We start from the raw sequence: 8371 nt of genomic DNA, 5'->3' as shown, positions 1-8371 counted from the left end.
GACTCTTCTGAAACCCCATAGACTGTAGCCCACCAGGCTTCTCTGTCCACGGAATTTTCCAGGCAAGAATTTTGGGCTGGGTTGCCATTTCCTTCTCCAGGGGATCTTCCCGACTCAGGGACAGAACCTGTGTCTCTTGCGTTTCCCCTGCGTTGGCAGGCAGGTTTTTTACCACTAACATAAACATATCTCTGCCTCTCCTAAACACCAAGGGGTATATCAAAGCACCCAGGTTCCCCCAGGACACAATCAAAAGAGTCACCAGATCAGTAAATTATTTGCTACACCTAGATCAGAGACCTGCATCTCAATGTCTGGATGCCAGTGGCCCGGCTCTCTCTTCCTCCTATGGGGGAGGTCAGAGTCATAAATGGCCGTGAGGACTCTTCCCCCTACTTTACGGCGGCTCTAGTTCTTTCATCATTTTATAAGGATTCCTGCTTTCACCTCCTATTGCCTCCAGGTTGGGGTGGCCTTAACTGTAGCTGCAAATTTATTTTGTTCCAACTGAACAGCAGAATGCCTGCCATACACAAGATAATTCTACCCTTGGCCTCCATTTCTTACAGAACTAAAGATACAATTCTTTGCTCCACTTGTGTTTTTGTGATAAGCTTCCCACCAGTGTCTGACTCAAGTCCATAAAAACTAACTTAACAATATAACACTGTTACCATCTCTAGGGACTGGGCCAAAAGCCCTTCTGGAAACCTTCGCCAATACTTTTCCCAAACCGCCTGCCCCTCCTGCCCATGGTTCTTGCACCACGTTCTTGGGCACCCTCTCCCCACTCAACTCTGTTATTTCCCTTTCTTGTGCTCCTTCTAAATCGCCTCCTCATTTCCCTAGTTGCTCAGAAGTCTTGGGCCTGGAGTCGTGGTAAAGAGGGCTGAGTCCCTCAGAGGGACCCACCCCTGCCTGGGTTCACAGCCAGCTAACAATTTCAACCTCTGCCCCTTGGGCTCCCTCTACACAAAGAGAGTTTACAGTCAATGACTTGGAATGCAAAGCCACTCTCCTAAGGAAACACTCTAAAGGAGTCAGTAGATGCCCAGGAGAACTCACACAAGTGCATTTCACTTCCATACTTCATCCGGAGCTCTGTGTGTACTCTAGAACCTAGCTAACAAAATGCCTTGGTTTCCATGGTTTCTATGGTTAAATGAGTTCTGAGTTCCAGCTGTGAACATACCTCTGCCTCTGCCATCAGGAGCAACAGCCAGGCTTTCACCTTCTGCAGCCTGCCAACCCCATGGTAGGGATACGACGGAAGTCTAGCGTGCTTCACTTTTAAGAAAAGGGAGTAGAAAGGATGTGACTCTGGGAGGTAAAACCAGGCTGTACAGGGAGGAGAGTTCAGAGTTGGAGCGGGGGTGGGGGGGGGGGGGGGGGGGGGACAAGCTGCCTCTGGGTTTAGGGCCCTCCAGGGATCTCCAACCCGGCCGACAGGCCTGATCTACTGCACTGCCACTGCTGAGGACGATGGAGTTGGGCATTCCAGCAGAAGGGGGTGGGAACTAAAGAAAATGTGTCCATGGGTTTCAATGTGAGGTCAAATAAGGAATTAAAAACAAAACCTTGAAAAAGCTAACGTAGATCAGTATTGTGATCAGTACTATGTTTATTAATGAAGTTAAATCAAATTTAATACTATGTCATGGCTTCCGAAATACTCAGCCCACAAAAAGCATCGTGTGTGTCAGTCCCATTGGACATGGCTGTCTTATAGACTTAAGAGGAAACTTGACCTTTGTCTTTGTCCAATTTCGTTTTCTTTTTTGCAAGCTATTTAGCCCTTGCCTTGCACTGAGTAAGGGTAAATGTGTGTGCTAAGCTGTTCAGTCACATCTGAGGCTTTGGGACCCCACAGACTGTAGACTTCCAGGCTCCTCTGTCCGTGGCATTTTCCAGGTAAGAATACTGGAGTGGGTGGCCATTTCCTTATCCAGGGGATCTCCCCTACCCAGGGATTGAACCCATGTATCCTGCATCTCCTGCACTGGCAGATGGACTCTTTACCACTGAGGCACCTGGGAATCCAAGGGTAAACTTACTTACAAACAAAACAGTAAGTGTGGAGAAAACAAGTAGGAGCCTCTATTTTTTTCCTTTGGATCTGTTCAGAAAGGTCAAAAGAAAAATCTTTTCCTAGGTGATCAAGGAAGGAAAAGGGCGAAAAAGTTTTCTACGTTTTTAGTGACTATTGTTAGGAGGCTCAAAAAAAGTAATTTTTAAATGACAACTGTAATATGAACGTACTAATTCATTTTAAATTTCAAATACAAATACGAATGGGTCTAATATGGGTTATTTTCTCTAAATCCACTCTCTTATTTTATATTTTAGATATTATGGTGTCAAATTACTTTTACATGACCATATACCACAGATGAAAAGAAAGATTATTTAGAAACTTGTTTTCAAAATTCAAGAAAGGAACTGAATGGGCTATTTTAAGTACCCAAATTCTAGTAGTTCTGGTGATGAACTAATAGATTAGTTTTGTGATGACTACTTAAATTCAATCAATGCAACAATATTTTCTGAAATTATCATGTGCTAAACAATGCAGTGAATGACATAAGGACATACACACAAAAGCACACTGCATGGCCCCATCACCTGTAGAATTTCTGTCTTCCGGTAAATCCAATTTACCGCACAGAAAAGTAGAGAATTCTATTTACCACTTAACCAGCCTCCAAAGCAAGTGCCTCTTGCCTCCTGAAATGACTGAAAGGGTGGGAACTAAGATGAGTTCCAGGAAACAGTTGTAATTTAAATACATTGAAAGGATACTTTGGATGTCAGAAATTGACAAAAGCCCAAGTAGGGATCAGCTTAGCGTACTGTAAAGAAACTGTCCTACTGTAAAGGGAGTGTAAATAAACTGTTCTTGATTGAAGCTAGAGGGCCATCTTGGAACAGTCAGAAAGCAATGCCGCTGCTGCGAAGTCGCTTCAGTCGTGTCTGACTCTGCAACCCCATAGATGGCAGCCTACCAGGCTCCTCCATCCCTGGGATACTCCAGGCAAGAACACTGGAGTGGGTTGCCATTTCCTTCTCCAATGCATGAAAGTGAAGTGTGAAAGTGAAGTCACTCGGTTGTGTCCGACTCTTAGCGACCCCATGGACTGCAGCCTACCGGATTCCTCCGCCCATGGGATTTTCCAGGCAAGAGTACTGAAATGGGTTGCTATTGCAGGAAGCAATGAGAGAATCCAAGAGTTGAAAATGTTTTAAGATTTTGCTCCATCAGTCATGTGGTGGTTGCTAGGAGGAAAACACAGCAATTATGAAGTCACTGCAATCTTCTAACATGGAGGAGGAAGGTTCAGCACTCATGTGGTGACATGACTGTGAAAAGAGAGAGAGATATGAAGACATCTCAAGAGAAATCCAGAAATAACATACTCATTAGACTAAGTAGGAGATAATTCATCTTTTAAACCTTTGGTTTTGGTTCTTCTCTTTTGAGCCATTTCCATCTTTTTTTATGTCTTTTCTTATTCTTATAAAAGTATACATGTTTTATTTTGGAAAATTTGAAAAATACAGAAGAAAATATAAAGAAAGCATTTAAGTGCTCTCACCACTCAGAGATGATTTCAGACAACATATTGACAAATTTTTTTTTCAAGATGGATGGAAGTGATCAGGAGTGATGACTTCACAGGACGGACACGGCGGAGTACAAAGATGAAGCGGCTTGACATTTTTTCCTACCGTTTCCTTCCAGTTTGCACTTCTCCATTCTCTGCCTTTAGCCATGATTCAAACACAGCCATAGCTTTTCTTTCTGTCACCTTCAGGTAGGGGAACTGTTTTTCTTGTGCAGGAATGAAAAGGTCTCGTTCACTCTCGATCAAGTCAATGCTTCTCTCTTCCCTAAGCCCAGGCCTCTCTGTAGTTCAGAGACTTGGAGTGGAGAAGGAGGTAATGAGCGGTCTGATCATTCATTCTCCTCACCCCACCCCACTCACCCCATGGAAGAATCCAAGGGGGAAAGGATGGCCTGTGGATGCTGCTACTCCTCTCTCTTAGCCTATGATTGCGGACTGCTCCAACGAACTTCCCACCTTCAGATACCTCCAAGGCAGCATCAGGCACCAGGGTCTATGCCAAAAAGCACATGCTACCCTAAAAAATTCACTTCAAATAATCCTTTGTGAGAAATCTCATATAGACTGTTCCTTATAGTAACAGTGACTACTACATTTCATTCCATTTTGCTTTTGTTTTTAATGTAAATACTGTGGGACTGTATCTAACCCCCTTCTTGAGAATGTAAGGATACTTTGTATCAATTACTCAGCTTTGGGCTTTGGCCAAGAAAGTTCCAGATAATAGAAAAAGTCCCATTTCACATCCTAAAACATATATACATACACATATACATAAAATAATAATAATTGGGACCATATCATCATTTTGCATTCTACTTGATTTCCGTTAATGTTATATAATGAGCATTTCCCATGTCAAGGAACATTTTCCAAAAATGGGATTTACATTGGCTCGTAATTTTTCATCATATGACTTCCCATTCCTCATTATTTATCAAACCATCACCCAATTAGGCATTTACAGCTAGGCTAATATCACTCCAATTAACCACCTGGATATGTATATCTTTGTGTATACCTTTGAGTATACCCTTAGGATCATTCCTAGAAGAATATTTCAAACAAAAGTTATGAACATTTTTAAGGCTCTTAACACATAAAGCAGAAAAGCCCTCAAGAAAAGTAGAATAATACAAACACATACATTGTATGCAAGCATTTTTACCATATTTTTCACCTTGCAATTTGATTAATGAAGAGCATATGTTGCTCTTTTGATTTATTTTTTAATTGAAGGATAATTGCTTTACAGAATTTTGTTGGTTTCTGCCAAATATCAGCATGAATCAGCCATAGGTATATATATGTCCCCTTGTATGTTGTGTTAGTTTCTGGTGTACAACAATGAGAATCAGCTATAAATGTGCATACATCCCCTCCCTCCTGAACCTCCCTTCCACCCCGCATCCCACCTTTCTAGGTCATCACAGAGCACCGCACTGAGCTCCCTGTGTATACAGCATCTTCCCACTAGTTATCTGTTTTATACATGGTGGTGTAAACAAGTATATACGGGCTTCTCTGGTGGCTCAGTGGTAAAGAATCTGCCTGCAATGTAGAAGACCCGGGTTCAATCCCTGGGTCAGGAAGATCCCCTGGAGAAGGCAATGGCAGTGCACTCCAGGATTCTTGCCTGGAGAATTCCATGGACAGAAGAGCCTGGAGGGCTACAGTCTATGGGGTCACAAAGAATCCAGCTCGACTGAGTGACTAACACTTTCACTTTCATATATGTCAATGCCACTCTCTCAGTTCAGCCCACCCTCTCCTTCTCCCCGTGTCCCCAAGCCCATTCTCTACTTCGCGTCTCTATTTTTGCCCTGTCTCTGCAACATCATCTAGTCATCTGTCAGTGGATGCTGATTTGATTTATATTTCTGTGCTTGTTATTGGGGCAGATTTTTACTTATTGACCTTTTGTATTTCTTCTTCTGCAAAAGGTCTGTTCATGACTTCTGCTCACTTTTTTCCTGGAACAGTAACATTTTCTTACTGATATGTAATCTCTCTCCATGCAATAAGAATAGTTACCTTTTCTGATATATTGTATTTGTTGCAAATGTTGTCTAGTTTATTTGACTTGATTTTGTTTAAAGTACTTTGGCTTGCAGAAGCATTAACTTTTGCACAGTCACATCTATTGGTGTTTCTGTTGTATAACTTAGCTTAAACAGAAAGGGGTTTGTTAGAAGGATTGTAGTTCACAGAAATTTTTAAGAAGATCCTACCAAAATCAGGGCAACCCTGTGGATCTTGGGAAATGAAACTACTATCAACATTACCAAACCTCCAATTCCTCCTTCTGCTTCTCCTCTGATTTCCTATGCTTTCCATTTGGCTTCCTGCATTCCTACCATCAGCTTTCTCTAGAAATCCTGCTAGTTTCTATACTCAGAGAGGTCAAGTGGATTTATCTTCAGGTAGAAAAATCCTAAGGAAGGATTCTGGCTGGCCTGATCTCCAGACCAACCATTGTGCCAAGACAATAAAGGGCTCCGATTTTCCAGATAAAGACGTGTTTAGAGAGAGAAGATAGCAGCTAACCCGAAGGAAAGAGCAGGTACTGGGCAGACAAAGCAAAACAAAGCAAAAACAAACATCCACTGGAAGGTTTTAAAACAATGCTTTCTGCTACTAGTTTGATACTTCTGTCTTCATCCTGAAATCAATTTTTCTTCTGGATTTCATTTTTTACCTTTGGCCCTATTTTCACCAAATCCCTTCATTCCTCCCTTCTGACAGTCCCTTCATCATTTCTACTGGCTTGGCCACAGCCAGGATGGCTAGTTAGGACCCTGTCTCTTTGTGTATAGCCTGATAAGCTTGGTTTCCTGCCTCCTCTCACCTTCAATACACACACGCGCCTCTCCTTCAGTTCACCCTGCACACCATCACAAAACTGGCATTTCCCTAACACCACGTCCATCCCTTTAATGATGTCATTTTCCTCCTCACAAGCACTTATTGCGGTCTCCCCGCCCCACCCACTTACTAGGGAGGGATGACGGCCAATGTGATGGTGAAATGTTATTTATGCAGCCGTGGTAACTCTGTGTGGTGGATATAATCTCCGTTGGCAAGAAGGCAAACTGAAGTTCAAAAAAGTTAAATCACTAAGTAAAACACTGTTCATATATGGTGGAGCTGGGACTTTATCTCCATTCTGCCTGAAACTTAACACAAGAAACCAACCTCCCCACGGTAGAAGGGCCTCACAGTGGAGCCTAAATGCCTTCACCTTCTCCATGTGACCAGGCTGTGCTTCTTCTCACAGCCACAGATTTATCCCTCACGTTAATCAGACTTGTCTACTCACCTCACAGTCCTGCCACCCCTACTCCCAAGACTTCAGGCTTCTCTTATTCCTTCACGTGGGGTGTTTCTCACCAACATGCTGCCTACCTGCTCCTTTAAAACTCTTCAGAGTTCATCTCCTGAATCGCTACCTAATTCCACTTCTTCCATAAAGTCTTTCTTGACTATCACAAAAATAATATTCCTTTTCAAAATACCTAAAATATGCTTCTCCAACATCCATTTAATTATTATTTAATAGATTACCATCTTCTCTGCCCACGCACGTTTCAACTTTTGACTGTCTTGCCAGATTTTTAACTTTTGACTATCCTGACTAGATTCTGAGCCTCTTGAGGTCAAGTCCACAGTTTACGTTTCTTTGTATTCCCACATGCTCAGTCCAAGTCCTCATAAGAAGAAATTAGTCAGGAATTTCCTGGTGGTCCAGTAGTTAGGACTCTGCACTTCCATGGCAGGGGGCGCAAGTTCAATCCTTAGTCAGAGAACTAAAATCCCACAAGTCACAGCACGGCCAATAATAAAAATTTTTAAATTAAAAAAAATATATTTTTTGATCCATGTCTGTCTCCTCCAACCTGCTGTGTTAGGAGACTTAAATAATGATTCTTGAAGAGTTTTCCCCTCTTGGAAAAATATCCATTCAGTTTTAAGATTTCCAAATCTTTGGAATTTCCTGTTAGGATCAGTGATTTTCAGGAGTGAAGATAGTATCAGTTGTAAATTTCTGAAATAAATAGATAATTATATCAGGAAATTTTCACTAGCTATAAGTAGTTCACCTCCTAATAAACACGCTGATAAATAGGCAGAGGGAACATATTATATTCCAGCATATGGATGGTGTTATTGATATAGTAATAGCTCATAGCATCTACAGAGATAGGAAATCAATTATAGAGGACATTGCATTAAACTTTTTATCCATTAATCATCACTTTTTAGTAGATTTTACAATTTCATTTGATATAATAAATAGAAGTCAGTGAGAGACAAAATGGTTTTGGAGAGTATGGGAAAATCATCTAAAGATTGTTTTATTTAGGGGGGTTAGAGCATCTGTTTCAACTGATATTGCTTTGAAAACTGTATGAAACTTTCGGATGATAAATGTTTATAATTTGCATCCACATTGTTACTAACACAATAGCCTGTTAAATCCCTTGCCATGAATATGAACAGACTGCAGGCCATCCACATTATTTATCAAGGGAGAAACAGACATTATTCACAAATTTTAATTGCTCCATTGGTACCAACAGTCTGAAAATGAAACATAAAAATGTAGCCTTGGGAAGATTTTGCTGTGTAATGACTTCAGTGCAAATTTGACTGTAGGGACCAATGCCTCGATCATGATTACACAGGGACCTGAATAAAATTAAGTTCATGGCTTCAACCCAGGTCCTAGTGGACAGTTGGTGTATTTC

The sequence above is a fragment of the Budorcas taxicolor genome, chromosome 22 (assembly GCF_023091745.1).
Source record: "Budorcas taxicolor isolate Tak-1 chromosome 22, Takin1.1, whole genome shotgun sequence".
Classification (NCBI taxonomy): domain Eukaryota; kingdom Metazoa; phylum Chordata; class Mammalia; order Artiodactyla; family Bovidae; genus Budorcas; species Budorcas taxicolor.
This window is presented reverse-complemented; position numbering follows the sequence as displayed.